Raw genomic sequence first — 9,188 nt, 5'->3', positions numbered from 1 at the left:
GATCTCAGTAAGCCTTCTAAGTCTTCCTACCAGTAACTTGAGTTTTATTTTCTTATGTGAGGAAAACCATCAGAATCTTTGGAATTGTAGGGAAAATAAATAGATCTGCAAGAGAAGGAGAAGGAGAAGGAGAAGGAGAAGGAGAAGGAGAAGGAGAAGGAGAAGGAGAAGGAGAAGGAGAAGGAGAAGGAGAAGGAGAAGGAGAAGGAGAAGAGAGGGTGTCCTCTGGCAGGCTTTGAGTTCTGGAAGAGTAAGCTCACACTAGTCTTTTGGCTGCCTGGATTACATCTGCAGCTGTTCATGTGCTCTCTTTTTTTATATGTCTGCTTGCTGGCTTTAGTAGTCATACTCAAAAAACCAATAGATTTTTCTTTCCTTAAAATGCCCATTAAAAATGGATCTTGCAGTCACGAAAGCTGTTAAGTAAGCATGCTGAGACACCTGGGAGCCATACATAGGACAGGAATAATTTTTGTGTTTCACTACCAATATCTTTCCAACTCAACCTGGAGCAAACAACTCTAATAGGAAAAGGAAGCTTCATTTTCCATAGTCCCTTAGGTCTTGGCTTCTCCAATAAGGAAGTCATATTAACATCTTCTCTGATGATGACTTAGGTGATGCAAATAGGCCTTTACTGAGAATGGAACTGAAACTACATCTTCATTTCATACAACCCATAAAAACATTATTTAGGTCATCATTGGCAAGGTTTTAATTGGAGGCCAACATAATTTTCCTGAGCTCCTTGTAGTTCTTTGAACTTGCACTTTCTTACCAGTCCTGTACCCATCTTGGAGCAATCTGCAGAGTGTCCAACAGGAATTTTGTTTGCATGTTTGCAACTGACATTAAAATACCTTGCTGATATGGCTGTTGGCAGCAGCGTGCTCTACCTTCCTTTGTCCTTTTCTTGCACATTCACATAACCTGAAACACACTGGGCAGATTTCGGTTTCATTTGTGATTTACCTAAAATTCCTTCCTTTGGTTGTTACAAGTCATGTCAGATATATCAACATGGAGTTTCTCTTCTGCAAAAGGTGAGCACACACACACACACACACACACACAAACACACACACACACACACACACAGAAGCTGATGAAAATCAATAGATGTAACTTAAATACTGGGAATGTATAAAACATAAACCACAATTCATCATTCAAAATGTATTAGCAAATGAGAGCCATGGGGAGAGCTGACATAAGTAATCTGCCCAACATACAAAGCATTAATTTTCTGGAAATGCCCCATATGTGCTGACTATAACTACCTAACCCTAAAAACATTCATAGACGAGATTTTAAACAACTATTCATAAGAGTAACAGCTCTGACACTGGGTGTTGTCTGAGAATTAATGACTGCCCACAATTAATGGCCCTCAACTGTGTTTGAGCCATTAGATCCTCTCAGTCAGTCATTAGCCCCTACACACAGTTCTCATACTCCTGTCGTCCATTCAGCATTGGACCAGATGAAAATACATTGTCTCCAAACACTGAAAAAGCTTGTAGCAATGTAAACTTTCGGCAACTCTATTGCTTGCTTGACAAGGTTTGCACTAGGGAAATTTCTATGCTGAGTTTGGTCCTAAATTATATCTTTTACATATCTTTTGATTCCCACAATTAATCATTGCACAGCACCATAGGGAAAGAAGACTTCCATATGCTGTAGTAATGAGAAGCCTCCAAGAAATGTGACTAATAGAGGAAATGTGCAGCCTAAGCTGTGAATTAATAATTTATGTGAATTGCAAACAAGAGTTTGCATATGGTGCAAGTATGATTACAGATGAAGCTGTTCATGCAAATAAAAGGATCTGAGAATTAGTTGCATGGCTCAGGACCCAACTCCCTTTAAAACCAGCTCATAATAACTCTAGTGACTTGGAAAATGCAGGGCTTGGTTACACAGAATATAAAATCTTGGGCTGTGACTTTGGCTGTAGAGTGTGATTTTGATCTGATGAGAGACACCTCCAAAAATATGGCGTGCTCATTTTATGAAATCTTCCTAAGCCTGTACTCAGAATCATACCTGCTAACCTTGGAGACACAAATCCTCTGCTGAAAAGCAACAGTAAGTAACACAAGAAGTGGCACTGGGGCAAGGAGTGAGAGTGAACCCACACAGTTCCTTGCTTTGGGACAGAAATGAGTTAAAAGCTGGGATTTCCCTGTCATGGAAAATATTGTCGCTTTGCAAATTGCTCTCCTTCAGAAAGAAAACAGTTTGAAACTTCCTGTAGAATGGAAATTCTGTTGAAATACTCTATAAAAAATGTGTCACAGTACAAACAGAAGGCTTCCCAATCTGTAAAGGGTTTCTCCCTTGATTTAGACACAGCTGTCCACTTATAAAATAAAACATGAGAATCAACTTATAGAATATTGACAGCATTGTGCATTACACATCCTTTTAGACAGCATTAGTAAACTACTGCATAAAATGTCAATAACAATATGTTTAAATCACTAAAAATAAATTACTTTTCATAACAGATTTCATTTTCAAATGTTTGTAGATTGTCTGGATTTGGTTTCAGGGCAATTTGAAGTCCTGTCGAAATTTTGGCTTCAGATTTAAAAAAAATTCTTTTTTAATCTCCTAAAGAGCAGTGCTTAGAAAAGATAAAGCCGTGTCCATGCTGTGCAGAGCTGCGGCACTGGTGCCTCACGCAGACCAGCGCACCCACACTGCCCAACACAGCGCCGTGGATCTGCTTTGAATTGGCTCCTGTCGGGGCGTCCGTCAGAATGGTGTCTGTAAGTCTGAGAATGTAAAGCTCCTTGCTTTGTGGCCAACCTCTAACTACTAATGAGGGTTAGGGAGAAAGTTTCCTTGGAGGCGGTTTATGGCCTAACTGCTTGCACAGATCTGCTAAAGCCCTTCTCAGAGGAGCTGGCACTGAGGCCTGTCAGGGCCCAGGGTTCGGCCCACAAGGAGAGCAGCAGCTCCTCCCTCCCACAGCCATGGCTGCCAGCGCTCCAGGGCCACGCTCCTGTCACTGCTGGGGGCACTGGGGACCCCTTTGTTTGCAGAGGGCTTCAGTCAGGGCCAGGTGACAGCACAGGCAAAGCAGAGCCTTGTCAAGGGTGGCAGATGTCTGGTGACAGCAAAAAAAGGCTCTGCAGCTTCCTCAGTCTCTTGGAGGTCTTTGTCCTTGGCCTGTCACTGTGGCTCTGGCAGGGATGAGCAGGAGGGCAGAGCTGTTGAGCTTAGGGCCCTTTCCAATGTCAGGATGAGTAATGAGGGCTCTCACCCTCCGTCTTTGCCACACCTCTGTCTTTCGCCCTCCTCTCCAATGACAAGGAGTCTGACCTCTCATCCAAAGGGAGGCAAAATGCATTTTTGTCTTCTCTGTTGAGAATCCATGAATCCATTCTGATGCAGTGACCTACCCAACTAGGACTGTGGGGAAGTGAATTTGTGAATAAGGAAAAATAGGGACCTACTATTTGTGAGATGCAAAATTATTACACTGAGTGGTTTAACAATAACCATACCATCCTGGAGATGGGGAATATACTGGATATATGAGGAGTGGCTGAGGTCACTTGGTCTGTTCAGCATGGAGAAGAGGAGTCTGAGGGGAGACATAGCAATCAACAACTTCTTCACAAGGGCAAGTGTAGGGGCAGACACTGATCTCTTCTCTCTGGTGACCAGTGACAGAACCCAAGGGAATGGGCTGAAACTGTGTCAGGAGAGGTTTATGTTATGTATCAGGAAAAGGTTCTTCCCCCACAGGGTGGCTGGGCACTGGAACAGGCTCCCCAGGGAAGTGGTCACAGAACCAGCGGGACTCCAAAAAACATTTGGAGAATGCTCTCAGGCATATGGTGTAATTCTTGGGGCTGTCCTCTGAAGGGCTAAGGACTCAATGATCCTTGTTGTGTCCCTTCCAACTCAGAACATGCCATTATTTTCTAGGATTCTATGAATATTTCCAGGAGTCTTTGTGCCAGTTTAGACAGCCCAAGAGTCATTTGATCTAACTGAAATGGCCAGGCTCCTGAAAGCCCTGGCCCATGCTAACACAGGGTATCTCATGTTGGACATGGTGGCTTAGCTTGCAGACCACAGCTGCCCCACAGCTGGCCAGGTTGGAATATGAGCAGGATGGGCTCAGGTTTCCCGGAGTTCAGCTACCCTGGGCATGAGTCTATCAGATCTCTAGGTAAAACACAGTCAAACAAATGAAGGTCTTAACTGTGGGGTTTGGTAGTGTCTCCTAAACCCATTATTTCAAAGCTTTTCACAAACATTATGAAGGTCTACAAAAGTGTCATTTCACAAATGATGAAACTGAAGGATGCAAATGTTTGAAGACTGGCCCAAGTCAGAACAGCGGGAATGAGTGTGAGAATACAGATGTAATTGCCACAGGGTTTGGGTCCTAACCAGAGGACCATAGGGAGATGCTGTAACCCCTTTAGACTGTGATAATTATTTATTTCTATTTGCATATCAGAAAGGTTACTATCATAATATACACTGGGACTACTGCAATAGTACTGTAGTAGTAACTGCTATATTATGGGCAATTCATAAAAAAGGCAGCATTCTAGAGATCTGAATGGCAGCCTTTGTTGCCACACAGTTTGGGTGACAGTGGTTGAGAACTGGCAGTGTCAGACCAAGAAGGGTTTCAAAACTGAATGCCTGAACTGGCTGTAGGTGTACATAACAAGAAGAAGAAAGAAGAAGAAATCCTTTTACAGTGAGAGAATGTAATTATTCCTATGAGACCTTTTTAAAAAAATCTCACTGTGGGCACAGTTAAATGAAGTAACTGGCAGCAACATTCAGCATTAAGTCATTTACTGTTTATTAACAACAATTCTAACTAATCTAAAGTCAGATCAATCTAAACAAAAAAATTATTTGCAATCAGTCTTTGAAGTATTCTGGATTATCTGGTAGACTCTCCCTTCTGAAATATTCATATCTGATTATGAGGCTAGAATTAGTAGTGAGCTCCCCAAAACAAACTGTGTTTTCTGTAATGAGAGATCAATATGCACAGAAACTTAGAAGATGACATGAGAAGACTGCAAAGTAGTATGAAATATTTCCTTCCTGAACTCTGATATGTAATCAATAAATCAAGGCGAAAGTCAAAGAGGTGCAAGGGAGGTGAAATGGTCTCTCTATGGTGATTCTCTGTATATGAAGGAGAGTGCAGGCTCAAGCAACCTCAGTGAGGTGGGGTTAGTGGGCTGGGATTCTGTGAGCCTGGGGACATGATGCTGCTCACTGGGAAGTCAGAAGTAACTAGAAGCACTAGTGCTGGAACTGGTTTTGTCCACCTTCAACTGGCCTATGCATGTGCAACAAGGAAGATGTATCAGGAGTATTTCAACCTAAGAACTGACTTCCAGTGGAGAAAGGAAGCTCTTACCTAGGCATTGTAGAAATGGCTGGGTGGAAACAACTTGGACCTCAAACTGCCCAGCACTGATGCAGGATCAGGTATCCATACACATTCCTGACAGTTAATTTTTAACTTACCATTATGGACCTCATGTGAAGGAAATTTTACATTTTTTCAAGGAACTTGACACACAGTTCTTCCTCAGCTTGGCCAATTATGAGGAGGCTTATTGTAAAACTGCTACTGGAGAGAGTCCAGTGAAAGACTATGGATTTGATGTAGGGACTGGAGCATGTATCCTAGGAAATAGGAAAAGCTGAGAGAGCTGGGACTGTTCAGCCTGAAGACAAGGCACATAGGGTTCTCATCACTGTATATAAATACATGATGGGAGAGTGCTAAGGGTAGGACACCAGGCTCTTTTCAATGCTGCCTACTGGCAGGACTAGAGACAGCTGGCACAAACCCTCTGAACGTCAGGAAATACTGTTTCACTGGCACAGTTTGCCCTGAGGTTGTGGAGTCTCGATCCTTGGAGATATTCAAATGTCATCTGGACATGGTCCTGGAAAACTGGCCCAGCCTTGAGCAGGTGGGTTGGACCAGATGACCTCTGGAGATTCCTTCCAACCTCAAACATTCCAAGATTGTGTGACCTTGACAAATACATAAAGTCTGTATTTCATACAGAAGAATCTGCAACACTGAGACGAAGCATGACTATATTTTTTGTTATTTGACTTGCTGTCTTGTACCTGTATATTCAGGACTCCATTTGTCTTAGTAACTGATCAAACAACTGCACTGACTCCTTACAATGAAAATCTCAAATCCCAGTGTCATGCCAGGGTATAAGCCTTGGTATCACATTTCAGCTTAAATCAAAATTTAAAAAGAAGAAACTGCTACATAAGTAGGAAAGAAGTTTCTTGCATGGCTACTCAGAAATGACTCAGCATCCTACATGTGGGACTGCCATCCTCTGGAAAGGGCCTTCTGAACAATTTTGAAATAGGGGCTAGCATGAAGTGACATAGAGGCCTTCAGACTTCATTTGAGATAGATCACAAATGAGTGTCTCTTTTGTTTTCATTCTGTCATTTTACTGTCTCCTGAAGCATTTTATCAAAATCATATGGTAGCTGTGATTGTAGTAGCTGAGTGTCTACTTCCTCTCTATTTAAGTAAATGGTTAGAAAGAGACCTTTAGTGAAGTTACCTGCCTTTAGCTGCATGGCTTTCTTTGTTATTTCTTTATAATTGAAAAATCTCTTGCCCTGCCTAAATCAAATATTTTCTTAAGGGGAAACTTATTGTGCCAGAATACTATATTACTCCTGACTATGACCTATTAATACTCATGATGCATAAGCCCACACATACCTTTTTATTGTAAATAATGATTTTCCCTGTTCTCTGTTCTTTTGTTTTCTGTGGAATTAACAATAAATATTTTCTGTCACTGTGCATCAGGGATACTTCAGCTAGACAATAACTACATGGAGTCTTGCCTTTGGGAACTCCTTCATACCTAGAACTGAGAGGAGTGTGGAAATTAAGGACATGATTTATGCCACTGATGGCTCCTAGTCTTCCTTGTGCAAGCATGCTTGTTTTAAAGGACTTGTGTAGAGAGTTTACTGCCCTCAAAAACAACAAAGATGGGCCAGAGTGTATTTTTCCAATGCTATTTTAAACATGTGGTTATGGCTCTGAGAGACAGGGTTTCACCAGCCACACCCTTCTCCATTTCCCAGCTTCCTCAAATGGCTCCTCAGTGCTAGGGCAGACTCACTCCACGTGGAGCAGTTGTGCAATCTTACATCATTCCTCACTCTTTGCCTCTCCATTTTCCTTATCTATCATGAAAAGTGTTGCTCCAATATACTCAGAGCTTAATCAGAGCATTTTTACTGGAAACTCCTAAAGTAGGCATTGCTATAATCCATTTACAGGTTTCCTACCTATTAAGTGACCAACAATTTAATCTCTAACATATCTGAATTTCACATTGGACAAATCAAATTTACAGCAATATATTTATCACTGGCAAAGATTGTTGAAGGGTACAAAGTTTTGTGGGATTATTTCCTTATATGATACTTCATTTCTTAGATAAATAGTCCTTGATGATCCTGTACTTTGATATATTTTTTCATTTCATTTGTATCCACAACATGTTGAAAGAAATAGTAAAAAAATTATTCTGATAAAAGACTATCTAGACAAACAAAGTGTTTTTGTAATGTTCTCTTGGGAATTAAGCAGAAAATGAGTAAGTTTTCCCATGGGGTATTAGCAGAGGTGTGCAGAAAATGTGGAGGGGCCTGAAGTTAGGAATAAATTACAAATATGAATACAGAGAGCTTTTGCTCTGACATTTTCCTAATGGCCATTTTAGAGTTTTTATTGCCACTGTACCTGCTCATTAATGCATGTGTTTTAATAGACATTCCTGTGCTACAATGGAATAATTCTGTTTCATGGATGAGGAGTTAAGAAACAGTATTAAGCAATTTATAAGAAGTCACACAGGAAACATGTGGCTATCCCTACATCTCTTGAATGGCAGTCTGGTGGTGCAACTACAGCAGCAGCTCTCAGCATGCAAAAAAAAAAAATCAGTATGAGTTGTGCTCCAGCCCTACATTTTTTATTGTATAAGATCAAGATGATTATTAACTTTTAATATATTAATAATGTCACAATGCACAGCCCTTTATTTAGTATCTATGAAGCCTGATTTATCTATAAATCCTGATCCTTAAGTTCTACCAGTTATTACAAAAATTGCTGCTGCTCAGAACACAGGATTTCACAACAAGGTCTACGAACACTGACATATCATTATGAAAAGAAGTAAATGAATGATACTTGTTTTACTTATGTGATTAAAATTATTTCCTTCCTACCATGGTAAACTGCAATCCTGTAGAAAATTGCTTAACTCTAACTCAATTCCAGTCCCCAACTGTGGTTAATGTGTGTTTGTGAGTACCCACTGGTGCACAGAGTCCAGATTACCTCTACCCACAATACCTTATATTTCTTTAACACTCTTGAATGTGTTTCAGAAATACGATGATAGAACAGAAAATTGTTGCTTTTAAAAGATAATTTTTAATGGCTTTAGACAGATTGTGTTGCTAAATTCAGTTGAGAAAATACAGTTGCTCATACAGCTTTTTTAGACTTAGCATGTATCTTTGATATTCTATGAAAATGCTTCTATAATGACACAGGCCACTTTGGAATTCGTGTGGGTCCCCTGACACATCCTTTCTGTGGCAGCTGGAAGACCACAATGTTCAAGCATATTGAGTTCTCCAGGTGGCAGTCCCTCCTAAAGCTCCTTCAAAACATCCAAATCAGGTTTTGGGTTCAGTTTTCTCCTTGTATTTTTATTTACATGCCTCAACCCAAGATCAATTAAGTTTTAGGACACCTTGCCATTGTTTTCCTCTGCTATGTTTCAGTTGCTCTGTCTCTGCCTCAGGAAGGGATGCCTGATGGTGATGCTGTGCATCTCAGAAAACCTACACCTGCATTCTAAGCAGAAAAAGCAGAACAGCAAAGACAGAATTGGAAGTTAATTTGCCTTTTTATCTTTTTGCTAAGTTTTTAAAATTTACTGATGGAAGAACTCAAAGACTAGAGACCTCTTGACTCAGAAGAAAGAGACCTAAGTCTAGTCCCTGACTAAAATCCTTTGGATGTTGGAGTAATTTGAATTTTTCATTTTCATCAATTTTTACCTGTGACTGGGCTGAGGTAAACTGGTTGAGGCTTAATCTGACAC

The sequence above is a fragment of the Molothrus ater genome, chromosome 4, assembly GCF_012460135.2.
Source record: "Molothrus ater isolate BHLD 08-10-18 breed brown headed cowbird chromosome 4, BPBGC_Mater_1.1, whole genome shotgun sequence".
In the NCBI taxonomy this organism is placed as follows: domain Eukaryota; kingdom Metazoa; phylum Chordata; class Aves; order Passeriformes; family Icteridae; genus Molothrus; species Molothrus ater.
This window is presented reverse-complemented; position numbering follows the sequence as displayed.